This window comes from Ambystoma mexicanum, chromosome 10 (genome assembly GCF_040938575.1).
Source record: "Ambystoma mexicanum isolate Mex_15411 chromosome 10, UKY_AmexF1_1, whole genome shotgun sequence".
Lineage (NCBI taxonomy): Eukaryota > Metazoa > Chordata > Amphibia > Caudata > Ambystomatidae > Ambystoma > Ambystoma mexicanum.
Window position 1 is genome coordinate 139,169,179 of NC_090932.1, and position 19,621 is coordinate 139,188,799.

The window sequence follows — 19,621 nt, forward strand, 5'->3', positions numbered from 1 at the left end:
CTTTTTTTTTTTTTTTATCTAGCAAATCAGATTTCGCTTCCCTTCTGTTCTCCTCCTATAGCACATTACACACGTAAAGGTTTGAGTAGTCTTCTGTCAAAATGCTTTCGAGATGAAAGAAAACACGGTGCACCAATTATAGTGCACACTCCTTTCAGAGCTTTCCATTATTATTGGACCAGAAACTATCAAAGGCTGTCTTGTAGCTAACGTCAACTCTCCAATTAAGTTGGTTGCAACAATCAGAGCCACACAGAAGCTCCCTTGAATCCCGTCGGCGGAAAATCCTACGGAAATATAATGTTGAGCGAATTTGATTTCAACCAATACTTTTTGTTACAGTTAATTCAACACAGAATGGAATTTTCTCCCTCCGCCATCATGTTCTCAACCCATTAAAGAGAAGTTTTACCCATGGCTCAGGAGAAACGTGTGTAATGTTGCCCTAGATGGAGAATTTTCTGTTAGTGGAAAAGCACTGGCGCCGAATGACACCTACAGAAGGTAGACAGGGTCAGAAGGATTAATGATAAGATTTTCATTTGTGTCATAGGGAGAGAGCAATTGTCCGATACTCATCGGCACACAATATCCGAGTATGGCACTTTCCATCTGAATAACACCCTGCTGCATCCAGTGTGGCCTCATAGTACTGAAGGCTTGGAAAAAATGTATTGCAAACCAGTGGGTTAATGCACAGTCTGTCCTATGTTTCTTGTGTGACATATCACGAGTTAAGGCCAAAGGTCTGCTATGATCATTGTGCTGCATTCTTGTCTATCCATCTAATGGAGGTGTCGCTGGGGCAGTGACAAGTGTCAGTGTGTGCAAAGAAATTGCTCAGCATGATCCAATATCACATTGGCAGCTGGGAGGTAGCAGGAATCCAGCATGATTTGGTGGAGGTTCAAATGCACAGTCACCTGTATTTTTTGTAAAGTGTTATGTATCTATTTACTTCATTGTTTATTTATTTATGAATTTCTGTATGTGTCTATTTATTCTGTTGGACGAGGAAAGCACAGGTGCTTCTCTTAAATAAAGGGTTACCGTCCTTGTGGCTGAACGCTTTTTAAATGGGCAGAAAGAAGGAGATTTCTGATGCAGACCCTCACACCACCTTTCCAATGTAATGCATAAGGGGGTTAGAATGGACACCTTTGTGCATTACAAAAATGTAAAATAGTCCCATGGATCACTACCGTACACTATGTATTACTATCATCAATATGAGGGTGGACTGTTTAAAAATACAGCAATCACTATTACTGGCATATAACTATACCCAGTGGTATTCCATCAATACCACTGCCACTATCACTAAGTGCCATGTAAATTATGAATTGAATGCAGAGTGCGTTTGGTACTCGCCTGCAGTGGCACTCTTTATCAGTGGAGGAAATGAAAATTGTTAACTGGGGTCACACCAGCGGAGGCAAGTGGACTTTTTCTAAACCCCACCATAAAAAAAAAATATTCAATTTTAGCAGATTAATTAATTAATACCTGGAAAATACCGCAAGAGGGGTATAAAAGGTGCGCACCTTTTAAACCTATGTAGTTTGATGAAGTGGTTTCTGCAGAGCAATCTTAGCCTTTATATTCACACCCATCCTGGCCTGACGTTCAAGGAGTAACTAGTCTCTCGACTTTCCTCCAGAGGACGTTCTTCGATTCTTTGCTTTGGCAACAAAAACAATTCGAATTCCGTATTTGGCAAAAAAACGAATGACAACCCATCAAGGAAGTACATGGTTTTCGGGGATGCGTTGAGACATATTTTGGCAGATCTCGGAAACTCGGGAAATCCAGCCCAATGGACAGTGCTGTCCTTTATGGAAAATCTGATAATCTCTTAATTATAATGATTTGTTATCTGTATATCGCTCACGCCAAAGGGCTGTACACAGAACACATGTATATGCAGTAATCATCGCAACCGAAGTTGGTGCTCATTTATCGACCTCGGAAGTATGCAAAGCTGGGTTGGCCTGGGCGGATTCAAACCTGCGACATGCAGATCACAAATAGATCACAGTAGCAAGCGCTCAACCCAATGAGCTGTTTTACCAGCATAAGACCCCCAGTGTCCAATGTTTCACTGCTGAGCATTGCAGCGATCGCCCATTTGCCACTTCAGTGCCACGGTGTGTATTTTTTCTGCTCAATGGTTATGGAGGTGGTACCGAAAGGTGGACTGTCTGTCTTTATGAGGAAGTAATTTCTCCTGAGCTTTGGTAGAAAATATATAAGCCCTGTGACTGCTATGGAACATGTGGGGGCAGCAGCTATGCTTGGCAACATTATAAGCACTTGCTGCAGCATTCCTGTTCACCCCCAAACAGAAGGGTAATAGAGGGAATACATGATAGGGGGGGAGGTGTAAGGATTGCATGGGGGGAACCTATCTCAAGCCCTTTAAAAAGAAAAAGCTGCAAAGCCACAGATATCATATTTGCTGCTGGTGAAAACAATACAATGTCACTGTAAAGGACTGCAATCTGTTAATGGTGTAGAAGCCCTTGCTTTCATTTTATTTGTATTAACTAATAAAATGACTAGGTAATCCATTCCAGAAAGGGTGGTCTATAAAGCAAAGGGATCCTCCCGCACTTTGTAAGGATTTTATTGTATTATTTTATTTATTTAATCATTTCATGTTTATTTCGGAAATGCAAACATTCCATAAAGACAATGCAATATACATAATAAAATATTACAAATACAATAAAAAATACAGTCTCACAGATCACTGACAAAATCAATAAAAGGTTATCGTCCCAACAAAGTAACAACCATACAATATCACATTTCATAACACACCTCCAGTCATACGTTTCCTCAGATAAATTGCTGATTTCAAAAAGATCAACAAGGACCAACCCACATATGGTGAGTCGGCCCATATTAAATAGTTTATGGCAAGCCGATATTACACAAAACCCAGTTCATGCAGCAAGGGCCGTAACACTGAAGCTCTCACTTTCGTGTATGGGGGGGGGGGGGGGCTGGCAGAAAAATAGCAAATGAGCAAGATCCTCAAATGGAGCATCACACAGAGGGCAAGACCGGTTAAAATCCTCCTCCGACCAAGCTGCCACCAAAGCCTGAAGTGGAACACAGTCAAACCGTGCCCTGGTTATAAGCACATGGTCTGGAGGAAATTCAGCCCACAGAATATACATTTGTATGCCTGGGGACATGATCGTCATTAGCCCTCTGTTCTTATGTTTTAACAGCTCCATACTCTCTCTGTTGGCCCTTCCATACTCGTGAAAGCGATCAGTTCACAACTTTACCTCACCTCGGGCAAGCATATTTGAGGGCGGAAACACATGTTTGATTTTAATAGCCCTCAATTGTTTCTAGATGTGGTTGATCCCTGGAATCTTGCCACATGAATCTTTTGCAATCAGGGAAGTGAACAGTTCCTGAGTAAGAGTTGCTCTCGCATTACCCCAGAGCCTCAGCCAGTGCAGAGCAGGCTGCAACAAGACCACATCCCCGACTGGCCAGCACCCCACCCCAATTCCATATAAACTCAAAAATGTGGGGACGAAGAAGGCAAACGAAACAGTTTCTTGAGAAATTGATTCTCCACTACTCACAGAGCGGTGACACTAGAGTAGCCCCACAACTCCATTTAAAATCTGGCAACTGAAACCGCCTTGCCCCTTACAGTTTAAGCAATTATTGAAGCAATAATTCAATCGTTCTGGATCTAAGCATTGTCATGACCATATTGACCCCCCACAGAGCCACCTTAAACCGGACAGCCTGTTTTGTTATGTGGGCGGTGGACCAAAAATTTGAGGAAAATCTGACACCCAAGTAATTGAAATAATCGACCCTGGGTATCACACTGGTCTTATAGTGCAGAGCCCTACATTTGACCATGAGCCTACCCTTCAACAAGCCATCACTGCTATAAAGCCAATATAGTCAGAGATCAGGGACTGCAAAGCTCTCAGGGTACGTGCCATCAAAACGGTGTCATCCGCATAGGCAAGGACCGGCTAAAACAGGCCTCCTATCTAAGATACATTGGGAGAAGAATTTAAAAGGTGCTCATGGGGACCATTGATATACAAGCAGACGAGGAGAGGCACTAGGACACAGCCCTCGTGCACCCCCAATTTCCACTGGGAAACATGCAATCTGGCAAGAGACTTACGAAAGCGGGTGGACACTTCATGGATCTGAGCACATCCCACAACTTATCACGATTCACCTTATCGAAAGCCGTGCTCAGATCCATGAATGCCAGATATATAGGCTCCTCCCTTATATAAAGAGAATACGCAGTTACCAGATAAAGATTAGGGGCCTCCTCGGCTGTGCCCAGCCCCAGCCGAATACCCAACTGTACCAGGGACAAGACCTCACTGCTTATAACCCACTCTTCGAGGCGGGTCAAGATAGCACGACCCACGATTTTAAAAACAAAATCTAGTAGCGATATGGGTATGTATGAGGCAGGAGATGCCATGTGACCATTTTTATAAATTGGTGGTATGATAGCAATGGACCATGAGGGGGGTATTGAGCCCCCCGCACAAATAGCATTGGACCCCTGGGCCGACAGAGGGGACCAGAGATCCGGACCATAACAATCAAATATGCCGGGACATTATCTGGTAACAGAGATCGATTACAAAGCTGGCAACCTATGCCTATCTTGATCTCATTCACCACAAAGACAATTCTTGTTTCCTCACCCGCAGTGGCCAGACACCTCAACCTACCCGTATTAACAGACCCACAGCACTCAACCCCGTGGCATACACTATGCCAATAGGATAGCACAGCGAATAGAGCGCTCACTTTTACATCTGTGCAGAACCTGCCGGTGCAGGTTTGGATCCCGGCATGACCAAACTCAACCTTTCATCCTTCTGAGGTCGATAAATGAGCACCGCACACCATGGGTAATAATAAGCAGCGCTCTGATGCTTGAGGGTTCATAGCGCTATATAAATGCAAATTATTATTATTATATAAGGAAGAAAAGTGGTCCGGCCAGGCCTTATCAGGCACTTACAGACCAGAGTTTCACGATTAAGGCCCTGATTTATGGATTATTTGCGCCAAAAAAACGGGATTTGTGCGCCATTCTGCCCGCAAATCCCTGTTTAACAAATGGGGATGTGCGTGCAGAATGGCGCACAAATCCCGTTTTTTTGGCGCAAATAATCCATGAATCAGGGCCACTGTGTTTATCTGACATAATTTTTATATATTAAAATTATGTTTTATTTCATAAAAAAGTATTCCACACTGCACACAACCATATATGGAAATAGAAATTTAAATAACAATTCAGAGATTTAAAAAATGTCAAACGTGTACATTTTGACATGTCATTATATTAGGAAAACATTCAGCATTCACTTAGAACCATTATGGAAAAAAAAACATAAATATTCTTGTTTTTATTTTATTATGAAATAAATTTCATTCTGTTTCAGAGTTATTAATATTCAAGAAAGGAGATGACACATATTAAGGTATTAGGTAAGACATGTGTTAAATATGATATATATATATATATATATATATATATATATATATATATATATATATATATATACAATGCACATATGTATACAGACAGCTTTGTATTTTTTTCATATTATTTTTTATAGCCGCAGCTACAGCACAAGCCAATGAGATACAGGTATGTGCAGTCATGGCTAAAGTGAGTAATGACTGGAGTGATTATATCCGTGTCTACATGCCCCACCTGTTAATATTGCAACCGTGGTTACAAGTAAACATATTGCAGGATTTTAGATACTCAAACTGCATGAATTAAATCACAATAGAAATCACAATATATTTTTGCAGTCTATGTTCAATTTTATCTACTTTTGTGACTTAAAGGGTGGCCCTTAAAAGAGCTGTTTTGGGGGAAGGTAAGAGGAGGTGAAACAGGGAAGGCAAACACATAAGAATGGAACATATAACAAAGAGAATAAAAATAAAAAAGGAACATATATTTTTTGGGGTATTTTTTCATTTATCTTAGTTTTAATTTCTTTACTAAGGATGACAGTTCATTTGGTGTTTAGATATTGAGTTCTCCCGCTCCTTAATTGTGGCACATCCCACGGCTACCCATTGGTGGCATAGTTTAATCATGACTCTCATAACTGAGATATTGGGAGCTGGTAAAATGGAAACAAGTGCAGTTGACAGTGCTGCAGAAGTTGAGGCTTCATTCAAATGTCAGTGATGTCCGACTGGTGGATGCAGGTGCTGGAGGTGGTGATGATTTCTGTGCACATAATTCAAGAGCCCCATTCAATTTTATTTTGTGGTGCTTGTGTGATTTCAGATACACATCATCCCAGTGAACTTGCACCAGATGATTTATCATGATTGATGTTCCCAGAGTTTGTGACAGAACATTAGAAGGGCCACGTCTTAGTGTTTTCTTGCACAATGTGCATAGTATATCCGCCATCCTCGTTTTGAGAACAGTGTCCTTTCACTTTGAAGTTTCACCAACTACAGTGGTCTTCATTCCAGTTGCTTTATTCCTGGGTGGCCATGGATTGGGGACCCATATACATCAGCATCACTGCTGCTGCAATCTTCTTTGGACATGTTGGAATGTCCAACTGGGGAGGAAAATGTAAAAAAGACAAAAATGAAAACACTAAAAAGACAATGGCCCTCATTACGACCCTGGCGGAAAGTGACTGACCTGACCGCCATAGCGTAAATAGCGTTTCCGCCATCGCACGACGGAGCAAAGTGCGGCCAATTCCGACCCATCGGGCACGAGCACTACGCCATGGCGGAAGTGCAAAGTCCGCGATGGCGGAAATGTCCCCAAAACGCCCCTCACCGCTGTCGTAAGGCGCCCTAGGTGCAATTCCGCCACCCATCTTAGCGGTCACCGTAATGAGCGGCAACCGGAAAGTACGGTCACCGTAAACATACGGAAACGGAAGTAAAAACATGGGCCCGGAACGGGAAACAGCACGCCGTACACCTATAAAATCAGAATTCCCACACAACCATTAAAAATACTACCCTGAGACACATCCCAACCCGTCATCCACCCCAGTGAAAGCAATAGAAATGGGAAAAGTAGCGAAAAAAGCGTGCGACCGCAAGCGGCAGGTCCACTTCTCCCGTGAGGAACTCACCGTGCTCACAGAGACCCTCCAGGAGAATGCTGCCGTCGTCTTCTCCATGCAAATGACCAGGACGGCACTTGCGAACAAGAAGGCCATATGGGCCCTGGTGGCACAGCGGGTAAGTGCGGTGGGGACCGCACCCCGCAACCCACAGCAATGCAGAAAGCGATGGGACGACCTGCGGATACGCGTACGGAGCATACTATCCGCCAATCGCAACATTGCCACAGCTACCGGGGGAGGATAGGAATCACCCATCAAGTTGACCCCCTGGGAAGAAATCTGTGCCTCCACCATTGGAATGGAGAGTATAGAGGGAGTCGGAGGGATGGAGAAAGGAGTGCAGACATCCGAAGAATCCGGTAGGTGGGCCAACTAATACAATGCCAAATCCACAATGTCCAATCATGTGAAGTACCATGTGTCCACATAGTGCAACAGTAACACATGTCCAGGAGAACGTCCACATACATTGGCCTGACAGCGCACTTTAAAACTCACATTAAATACATAAATAATTAAAAACCCTAAAAACACCCTCTACACGTGCAGCAGGCACACCCTAACTGCAGGCTGCAAAACAACTGCATCCTCAATCCACACAAAAATGAAACCACCTCCAAGGCCCCGACCCAAATCACCCTCAGGTACCACCCCAATGCATGTGATACATTGCCATTCCAATTTCAACAGACCCATTAATAACGCTCGCCCTCCTTTACTCCACCACAGGGTCCGATTCAAACGACGAGCTCCAGGACACCCCTACCAGCACACCTGCAAAGAGGGCCAAGACCAACGGCCAAAGACCCTCCACCTCAGCTGCACGGATCAAGACACGGCAGCAGCACAAATCAAGTGGCAGCACACAGGAGGGAACATCAACAGGCACCCCAGCAGCCAGCATGCCCACAACAGCACCACCACAGGTCCCCCCAATGGATGCCACAGAAGGCACTGCCTCTGGTGGCAGCAGCACCATAGGTGACGCTCCATTAATGGCAGCATGCTCCGACACAGAAGACGGGGATGTCGAAGTAAGATCCATCCATGACCTGTCTCAATCCCCCTGTTTGTTTCATCCCGTACACCATGAGGATACCACGCAGGGGCACCCACAAGACGACGACTGGCCATCCCCCACAAGCCCTGTGGCAAGGCAACATGAGGTGACCAGCCCCTCTGTGACACCACCGCAAATGGCCATGGCACAGCAGAGGCAACAGTCCCTCGACCAGGTCATCGTGCAACAGCAGCAACTGGCCACGCTCCTCAAGGACCATGCTGATGAATGTGGGAGTACTAAGGCAGCCATAGAAACAGCAACTGAGACGCTTAGGGCAGAAATGGAGAGAAGCACCGAGAGCCTGAGAGTACAAATGGAGAGAAGCACCGAGAGCCTGAGGGGGGAACTGCATGCGACGTCCAAAGACGTATGTGCTGAACTTGCCGCTGTGCGCCGTGTGCTCACTGAGCTCTCACAAACCCTTAGGGACATGCATGGACGTGAGCAGGCAGAGACATCATCCGTTGCAAGTTCCGTCCAGGGCAGCCCCCAACGTAGATCTGGGAGGAACCTGCGCTCCACAGGCAGGGGTGCCCCTGATACCCGGAGAGGGGGCTTGCAATAGCGTCTGCCCACTGACAATGAGCATCTTTGGACACTGGTGTTCGGGGGGGAGGTAGGAGGGTGGAGGGGGGGTGTTGGGCTCACTTGGGTGGCGGGTCGATGGGGTGTGTAACATAATTTCACATATGCTATAAACATTGCACAATCATCCAATGAGATGTGTGGACATTGATCTTTGTGTACAAGGCCTTTATAGGCGTACAGTCCATATTGTGCATGTTCCAGACACACACAGTGCCACAAGTCCCGTGTCCATGTAACAGCCACCAGGCGTGAGTGCTAGAAGCATGCATCTATGAGATCCTGACGAATTTCACGGCCCTCCTGTGCCTCGCGGACTCCTTGAGGTGCTGCCACATCCCCACCCTCATCATGACCATCTTCAGGTGCTTGCAGTTCTGCGTCAGGGGGCATGGGCACATTTCTACGTACGCACATGTTGTGTAGCATGACACATGCCATGACCATCTTTGCCACCTTCACATGGCGGTACAGGAGTGCCCCGCCAGACCTGCTGAGGCAGCGGAAACGAGTCTTCAGTAGGCCGAATGCCTGTTCTATGACTACACGGGTACGTGAGTGGGCATGGTTGTAGTCCTCCTCATGCTGGTTCTGTGGGTTCCGGAGTGGTGTAAGGAGCCATCTCTTCAGTGGATACCCGGCATCACCTGTATGTGGACAATAAAGGATGTTTGTGGAATGACATTGCTACGTACGCACCCCCCCCCTTCCTGCCAGGTCATTGCCGCATCACATACCCCACATTATCATGCATGAAATGAGACTCACCGAGTAGCCAGGATCTGTTCCCTGCGTGTCGCTCCATGTAGCGTGGTATTGTAGAGTTCTTCAAGACCATAGAATCATGGGTTGATCCAGGAAATCGGGCACAACAATGTGTAATGATCCTGTTGGAGTCACACACCATTTGTACATTAAGAGAATGAAATTGTTTTCGGTTGCGGTACTGGGCCTCCATGGCATGTGGGACGACCAATTCCACATGGGTGCAGTCGATGGCACCAATGCAACCCGGTATGCCGCCAAGTGCATGGAATCCCACTTTTGTGTTCGTAATTTCCTGCTCCGAGCGTGGTAGAGAGATGTAGTCGTCTGCGTGCTTCAGGAGGGCATCGAGCACTTGCAATAGTGTCCGTGAGAACAGTGGCTGTGAAATGCCATGCAACTGTCCGACTGTGTGCTGGTAGGTGCCTGTGGCCAGGAAGTGGAGTACAGACACCACCTTCAGTAGGGGTGGGATGGCGGTTGGGCTATCTATCATGCTGACAAGGTCAGCCTGTGTCATGTCCACAATGGCGGTTATGGTGTCCCGGTCCAAACGGTAGAGGGTGTGGATCTGCTCATCAGTGAGGTTGAACGGATGAGCTCGGAGGCGTGGGATTGCGGGCTGCCTGCGTGGTGGTAGTGGCTGTGCTGGTGGGCCTTGCTGGCCCTGCCTTGCCCTCCTCCTCCTCCTGCGTCTCCTCTGTGCGGCCGGTTGTTGTAGTAGTTGGTGTTCGTCTTCTTCTTGAAGTTGGAGTACTTGCAGTGCTATCAGGTCCCCCAGGGCCAACATCGCTAGTCCTGCCGGTAGCATTTTGGAGTGGGTGTGGTTGTGGGAGGGGGTTGGGTGTGCAATTTATGTGTTTTCAGGCTGTATTGCCTCCACCTGTGGTGATTCATTCCACCTGTGCCAGCTGCAATCCCCTTTGGGCGAGCACCGTACCGAGGTTCACCGACGGGCGGGGCGTCCCATTTGTGAGTGAAGCCAGTTGCCATTTTCACACACTGCCGCACTACATGGATGAATTTGTGATTTCAAGTGGTCACAGATGCCTTTTCGACGTGATGTTGCAAATGTGGAATTCGAAGGACAGCGCTTTCGGTTTTCAGCTAGCGGCGAGGAGACGCCCACAGGTCTGACTGCAAATATAACGTTCTATTGTTTAATGTCCTTGGGACAGGGGCCATGGCGAGAATGCTATGATTGATATGAATAGTATGGGATGCGCAATAGCGTAGTGGACAAAAAGGCAGGACGTTCCCAAATACATGTTACTTCACAACACTAGAATTCCGGGCTGGAGAACAGTGGATTTTGCAGACTGCATTACGCACAGACTCCATGGAAGTTTCGAATGTGATGTGAGTAAATAATCAGGCGTTTTCATACCAGGATGAGGGAATGATGTATGGATGCATGGATGCATGGACAGATGATTTGATGGAGAGTTTGCCATGTACAGGGCATTTTGGAATCTATCCACCTCCCCTGCGCTATGTCATGCAGAGCTGCCATAGAGGGACCATCGTCTTTCTGCCCTTGTTGAACCCTCCCTGTCTCGACGCCCCTTCAGGCACTTGTGTCTATGCACGTTACTAATCCCATCTAATGGATTCTGTCTTCACAGACGCATGCACACAAACACTCGTTTGTAATGGTGTTTTCACCTCGATTTTTATGGTTGTGATTCGCAAGTGATTTTTGGGTGGGTATAATCCTTTTGAGTGGGCTAGCATGCATATGGCTGTGGATTTAGTGTGATCATTGAAGTGAGTTATACAAATGTAGTTCTGATGGCCATACTATTCTTTTTCATTTCATTTGGGTGACAGGTATCTCCTCCCCTTTTGCCGCTGCCATCTGTACGCCACTCCTGCAGATGGCTTTTACTCCCGACACCTGCTGCTTCGTGTCAATCAGTGGAGCACCATTACGATCTTATGGGACGATCGCCAATGGGCCACATGCCCTTACGCAGTGCTAGTGGCTAGGAGCAACATATCGTCCTTTCTGCTGGACTAGTGCCTACCTAATGGGACGGCCCTGCGGTTCTAGGCGCTTCCATGTTGCCTTTTTGGACGTGAATGTAGCCCCTGTGTACCATGAAGGAACAGGGCGTCACACAAGAAGAAGCTGGTCATTTATTGCGGATGCAGCCCACAATACTGGAATGTATTTTGGAGTCATGACCTAATGGCTGTATGGCCCTTGGTGGTTTTGTGGTGCAGTAAATTTCTATTCTGTTTTTGTTTGTCTCATTTTTCTGCTCATGTTGCTGTACTTGGACCTTCACATGCCTGTGCTGCATCAGTGCGGCAATGGTGCCATGGCAGATATGGATGCCCACTCACAAGGCACTTGGAGCCCCTGGATTCATTTGTTCCTTGGCATGCATGGGTGACTTGTACATTTCACTGGTTGCATTGTGTGACTTCATTGCACCTACGAGGAGTTGTGCAATGTGGCCAGGGAGTGGTGTACAGGCACTCAGTAGGGCCGTTTACGGTTGATTCGCGATGCCGTACTTCTCACCATGGCGGAATGGTACTTTCCGCCATGCTTGATGGCGTTAGGTACATGTCCGCTAGGGTCGGAATTCGCGTACCGTTGCGCCATGGTGGTAATTACGGTTTGGCATGGCGCGCGTGCGCGTACTTGGTGCAGTTAGCGTTGGCGTTCACTACGGTGTCGCTAATGGCATCGTACTTTACGGTGACGGGTCATAATCGCACCGAGCGCTATTCGATGGCGGTATTGCATTTCCGCCATCGTTTTTCGATTTCCGCCAGGGTCGTAATGAGGGCCAATGCCACAAAAATGAAAAATGTAAAGGGTTAAGGTGCCAGGAATTCTTGCAGTTACTTGGATAACCTTTCACTATCAAGCACTGAAAGAAATTATAAATATGAACTTATTTTTTTGTGGTTGGGGTGATTATTTGCGGCTAAACACTCCTGCACACCCTGATTGGATACTTTTGCACATGTGGATGTCCTCATACGGCTTGGGCTTAGCTGCGTCAACACATCTCAACGTGTGATTGGATTGTTCATTGATGTGGATAGGAGTCATGTATAGGTGCAGATCCGCAGCACATTATGTGATTGGCTGGCTCATCAGGCTCGCGAATGCGTAGCCGCGGTGAAGGAACTCTACGTCCTATTGGGTTATTTCGCACACATGAATTTTGTCAAATGCATAGGCGTATCCACGTCAATACATCACAACATGTCATTAGACCGTTCGTTGAAATGGATAGGAGGCACGTGTATGCATGGAGCCGCAGTGCGTGATATGATTAGCTGGCACATCAGGCGCGAAGATGCATAGCCACGTTGAAGGAGCTTGACGTTCTATTGGGTCATTTTGCATGTGCTGATTTCATCAAACGGCATGGGTGTAGTTGTGTCAATGCACCGTAGTGTGTCATTGGCTTGTTTGTTGGCACTGCTAGAAGGGCACCGGAGTCCATGATCTGATTGGCTGTTAAAAACAGGCAAGAAGCTGCGTTAACGCAGCTTTCAAAGTAATTAGGCCTTCAATTGATTCAGCTACTGCCACATGCAGGCGCAACTCCTCATTGGGCAATGTGATTGGTCAATAATTTTGGTGCAAACACATCATTGTGTTTGGGCATTACACCCCTCTCCTTAACACGCTTTTCATGTTTTCTGCCTTTGCTTTTTGTCTCTTGGTGGGTGCACTTCATTGTGAGCCTTCAGGAACTTTTAAAAGCAGTATCTTGATGTATCCATTCCTTTTTTACCTTTCTTCTTCCTATACCATTGTCCTTTGTGCTGTGCTATGTAGTTTGTCTGTTTTTGTTATTTTAGCTTGTTATATTGTTTAAAACATTTTTGATATTCATGGCAGAGTCCTTTTTGTGTTGTGTATTTTTACAGTTCTTATTCCACGGTCCTGCATTTCAAAATGACTATGACGAGCAGTGATGATGAGGTGGTGTGGATGGCTTCAGCTTTACCACCACGGAAGAAGCAATGTGCACTAAAGAACATAGCTGATAGTTGTCAATATTTATATGTAAAGGATCAACACATCAAAAAGGAGATCAAGGAGGTCATGTGTAAATTCTGCAGTAAGGTTTTGTGGAGGGGACCTTCACACAAGCCATCGCAAAGCTTGGGAATATCCACGTTAATTCAAAATCTTGTCCTTGTTCACTGGAATGAAGTGAATGAATCCTATAGGAAGGCTCATGTGAAAGATAAGGTCAAAGTACATGGAGCAAGATCACACACCAATATTTGTCACCTGTTCCACAGACTTCCAATTTGATTAACAGCTATTTTCCATCAACTAACACCCAACCTCAGTCCATCCTGCCTGCACCCAATCTTTTTACTTTTATTATGATGTGCAAAACCTATGTTAGGTATATTTTTAAGTGTCCATTGTTTTAACGCATTGTTTAGAAAATAAAACACAAAAGAATTAAAAAAAATATAAAATGCAAAAAAATGTTTATTTTTATACCTTTTGTTATATGTATCAATCCTAGTGTTTGCCCTTCCCAGTTCCTACCTCTTTTTCCGTTATGCCCCTAAATGGACCTTTTCAGGGCCAACTTTTCAGTTATAAAAATAGACAATAAAGACACATGTGTACATATGGATCAAAGACATTTAATTGATCCTTTCAATACAGTGGACCTCATTATGGGTCCGGCGGTAAGAAATCGTAATTACCAGCATGCCAGTGCTACGGTGTCCTTGAAGTACAGCTGCCCGAAACAACGGTTGATTCCATGTTGGCGTGCACGTGCATTCTGGCATGCCAGATACAATGGCACTGGCAATCCTGTAATTACACCAAACACCCCCCAAAATCCTAACACCGTCAGCCTTGGTGCCGGTGACTCCGATTCCATCATCACGCTCCTGTTCCACCGGCACTGGTAAGAACAAATTAACAAACTGTCCATGTACAAGGGTACTTTTAGATTTAAAATGAGATGCATGTGTGAATGTGTGGTTCTAACTGGCAGGGTGCATGGACAATTGCTGTGTTAACAAACACTCTTATGTGGGTGGGTGCATAAGTGCTCTCTATCTGTGCATCAGGTGTTGTTTGTTTGCTTAACTGTGTTAGTGCTTCTTGTTCTCATTCTGTTGTGGTGCATTGTGGTACATGTTGTTCTTTTTTTTATAGGTGTACATAATTGTTGATCTCATGCATGCACTGGATCTATTTCCTATGTTTGTGGCACACCTGTCAAGGCCTTTCACTCAGGCATGCTATTACTGTGTACCACCTTGAGTCACATCTGTACACTTTCATGTTTAATGCACGCACAACACAAAGTAGATACTTCTCCACTTTCATTTAGTAACTGTACGTGTTGTAATATTGACTGAATTATGATCATTACTCTGATTCATGGTCATCATTCCCCTTTAACCTCCCTATCCTGCACATGTTCAATTTCAGGATGTATTTGTAATTTATGGAGCACAGAGAAGGGAGATGATATATGGATAGAAGCATCCAATGTGCACTGTCACTGGTGATGGGTGTTATACATGGCCATGATTCAACTGTGCACATGGCCTTGTAGTTAGACTCACCGAGCAGCCAGGTACACTATGCTGTTTCCTGACCGGCCCCCCACCCCGATTCAACTGTGCACTTGGCCTTGTAGTTAGACTCACCCTGCAGCCAGATACACTATGCTGTTTCCTGCCCCACACCTAATTCAACTCTGCACATGGCCTTGTAGTTAGACTCACCCAGCAGTCAGGTTCGCTGTCCACCCTGACGTGCCATGTACTGAGGCAGCATGGAGTTTTGCAGCACCATGGAGTCATGGGTCGAACCGGGAAATCTGGCACAGCAATAGGTGAATATGAGGCGGCCTTCATACACCATCTGCCCGTTCAGTGAATGATAACGTTTTCTGTTGTGGTACACAGCCTCCACAGCATGACTGGCCACCAGCTCCACATGTGTGCAGTCCAAGGCACCAATGACATTCGGCATGCCTGCAAGTGCATGGAAGGCTATTTTTGTGACATTGACCTGGTCTGCTGTCCTGAGTAGACTGATGTGGTCTCGAACGTAATGCAGGAGTGCATCAGTGACCTGGAACAGGACACGTGAAACACAGGGTTGCGATATCCCATGCAGCTCACCAACTGTTTGTTGGTATGGCAAGGAAGTGTAGCACAGACACTACCTGTAACGCTCACCTGATTCTCGCAGAGGCGCCGGTCTTGACTGGGCGACTACCGTATCTTCAAAGGTGATGTGTAGCACCCGGTTGGCTCTTTGGGCTGGACCTCTGTGCACTGTATGCCTGACGTGTAGAGTAAGATGTCTTAGGTAAGTGAATGCCGAGCTCTCCATCTGCCTCAGGGCAGGGTGCTGTAACCAGTTTCTTCACTGGATAGGTAGCGCAGGCCTCTTGACTTCAGAGGACTGCTGTCCGTCGTTTACTGCACGAACGGTAAGTTTCGAGTCATTCAAATGTCTTTAAAGTCTTTAGTAATGATGTCTCTTGTTTTGCAGGGTTCCGGCGATGGCGGATGACGGGCTGAAGTGAGTTGAAGATGGAGCCCGTGTGATGAATAGAAGCGCCTGGAAGCACGTAAGTAAGCGCTTGTTGCCTGCTTCACTATGCGCTCTAACTGTCTTTTTATTTTGCAGGTACGAGTTCGGAGCGGCTGCAGGGTGCCGGAATACCCACTGGATTAGATGTGGAAAGGAGTAATGGCACGTGAGTATTAAAGTTCCCCAATGTCTTTAAACGCACCTTGTTTTGTCTTTCAGATGCGGGATGCAGCGCCGAAGACCTCCGGAGCGCACGAAGAGTAGGTAAGCCTTTGCCTTTCAGATGCCGGAATGCTAACCTGTTCTTTCTTGTCTTTATAGGTGTTGCTGAAGACTGGATTCAGGATGGTAAGCCTTTGCCTTTCAGATGCCGGAATGCTAACCTGTTCTTTCTTGTCTTTATAGGTGTTGCTGAAGACTGGATTCAGGATGGTAAGCCTTTTTCCTTAGGCCCAGGACCGGATGCAGAAGACACGATGAGCGTTCTGCTGCAGAGGTTGCAGAATAACGCAAAGCAAGATTCATCCACCGGGTGTGGTTTAAATAGCCTCCTGTAGTGCTTAGGTGTCTCCTTCCACAGCCACGCCCAAGTAAGAAAAGAGTTCCTGGTAAGAAAAGAGTTCCTGCCTTCCAGAAGAGTTCCAGTGTTCTGAATCTAGGGAGTGGCTCCAGCCCCACCCAACAGGAAAAGTAGTTCCAAACAGAAGAGGATCAGAGGCTCAACTGGCAGGCAAGTAAGCAGCATGGTCTGCTGAAGGTAAGTCCACCCAAGCATTATGAGCCCGGCGCTTCCAGCGCTGGGACTGGGCATATTTATGAGCCTGGTGCCACTGGCGCCAGGACTGGGTCCAAAAGGTCCCAATTGGGACTGGTTGGCACTCGGAACCTGGGTTATGGATCTGCTTCCAAGGGAGTTGGGAAAACCCTGACCTTTTGGAAGCAGAGATCATGACACTACCTTGAACAAGGGGGGGGATCTGGCTTTGCGTATATTTATGAGGCTGACCAGGCCGTCATGGATCAGGTCCACTATATAAATGATGGTGTCCCTGTCTAGCCGGTAGAGGGTGTGAATCTGCCTTTGGCTCAGGATTAAAGGTGTGGCCCTTTACCGTGGGATTGGTGGCTGTCTGCATGGTGCAACCAGTGGGCAATGGGGTTTTGCTAGGCCATGATGGCCCTCCTTCTCCTCAAGCACATCCACTGCATCCTCCGCCTCCCTGCCTCCTCAACTAATAGTCATGCAGGCATGGCCTCCTGCTCCAGTACTGCTACTGCTACTGCTAGCATTGTGGTGTTGTAAGGGGTGTGGGGTGTAGGAGTGGTCCCTTTGTGCTGTAGCACTTCTCATTTTTACCACCTGTGATGATTTTGTGCACCTGTGGCATGTTTCTACACACATGAATCTACTTAACGTCTGTTCCGCGATGCCGGTGTTTCCGGCATTGTATTCACATACAGACATTTCCATGACAGTAATTGGGTGTCCGTGCTGCTTGTAATGTGCACTTACTAACGCCATGCTGCTGCATCTCTCCGCAGATACCGGCAACGGTGTTGCCGGATGCGGTGGGTCACTTGCGGCGCTGGTGTTAACAGCATCGCAACTCAGACTATGCCGGTCTGGAAAAAGGTGACGGTACAGAACTACCAGCACTGTTGTTTCCGGACCGGCACAATCATAATGATGCCCAGTGTGTGTTAAAAAAACCGACATATCCTTATGTATTTTATATAACTGCAGTTATCCCATGTGGGAGCAGGAAGTAGACCCCCCCAGTCGTTGCTGCATGCATTTTTATAGCCGCAGCTATAAGCAGATTTTAAAAAACAACATATCTACATATATATACGGACAGTAGTCTTGTAAAGATTTATTTTAAGATGTATTGAGTGTAGTCTTTGTAAACAGTTACTGTAACACTTTAATAACGTTCTATTCATCAACAGTACATATACATGTAAACACTTTTAAAAGTTAAATAAATATGCAAACAAAGCTTTTTAAGAAAAGGGTTATTTGGGGGAATGTGGTTTCACAATTTCTTTTTATTTTATTTTCTACAGATGATACATCATTTTCATTAGCCCAGTTGTCTGTATTAATGTCAATTATGTATGGAATGATAAGACCCTTGACATTAAAGAAAAAACCTTAGTTGCAGGGGCGTTAGGGTGAGCAATAAATTGTAAAACAAAAGAGGTGATGACTGGAAGCTTTACAATAAAGCTTATCCTCTGGCATTGCTCTGGGCAACCCTCCAGACCATCGTTCTTCGCCTGCCAGGCCATTACAAAAGGGGAAAGACCATATGCAAATCCGGCTTGGTCCCACCCCCAAAGCGGTAGTCCAGCTCGAACTGCTAGTTCACATCCCATCTGCACGAGACCACAAGCATCCCCAGACATGTTTCAGCCTTGTTGGGCGTCATCAATGAGGAGTAGCTTGGGTCTCTAGGCCCAGCAGGCATGGGACCCACGTCTGGGCATACCCGTCCTACTCGGGGTGACAATAGCAATACGAAAGAGGTGATGGCTGGAAGGTTTAGAATAAATCTTAACCTCTGGCATTGCTCTGGGCAACCCTCCAGACCATTGTTCTTCACCTGCCAAGCCATTACAAAAGGGGAAAGACTAATACATTGTACCAAAACCTTTGAAATTAAAGGAAAAAAACTTTTGTTGCATGGATGTTAAGTTGAGAATTGAATGCAACAAAACCCCTGAAATTCAGCTAAAGCCATCTTAACTTTGTGCCACAGTTGCGCAGCCTATTACCACAATAATGACATCACAGATCACATCACTGATGACATCACTAATTAGATGTTGTTTGAAAACACTGAGGACATTACAAATCACATCACTGATGCCATCACTGGTGACAACGCTAATTGCATTGTATATAACTGATTACATCAATGATGGAATTAGACATAACATCATTTATAAGTTAGGGCATGAAAACTTGAATTCCCTTAATAACATTGTATGTCATGGACGTGGCCATGACAAATCCTGGGGTCACTGGCCATCACCAAACACCATCGCTAGGGGTTGATTGGTGTTGCAAAATACCAATGTGCATGGTTAAAAGCCATGTCTAGTGGCCCGTCACTGTTTTAAAATATACAGTGGGCAACGTTGAAAGCTGTAGTCAGTGGCCTTCACTAAAGGCAATAGCTAGTGCCCATTAATATGTTAGAATATACAGTCAGCATGGCCAAAGGCCGTGGCCACTGCTTTGTATTGTGTTGAGCCCTGGTGAGAGTCAGACCATGTGCAGAGGCAAGAACGGAACAGAGTTACTGAGACATAAGAGACAACATCGCCCCCTGTAGGGAAACAGCCGCCCATGTGTGGACACATAATACAATGAGAAACCAGTTCCCTGCCCAAGTAGCATGTAAATATACACAGATTCAAAAACATTAGAGTGACACCTAGGATATCATGAACTGTATAGTTATTAAGACCTCTTAAGCAATTATC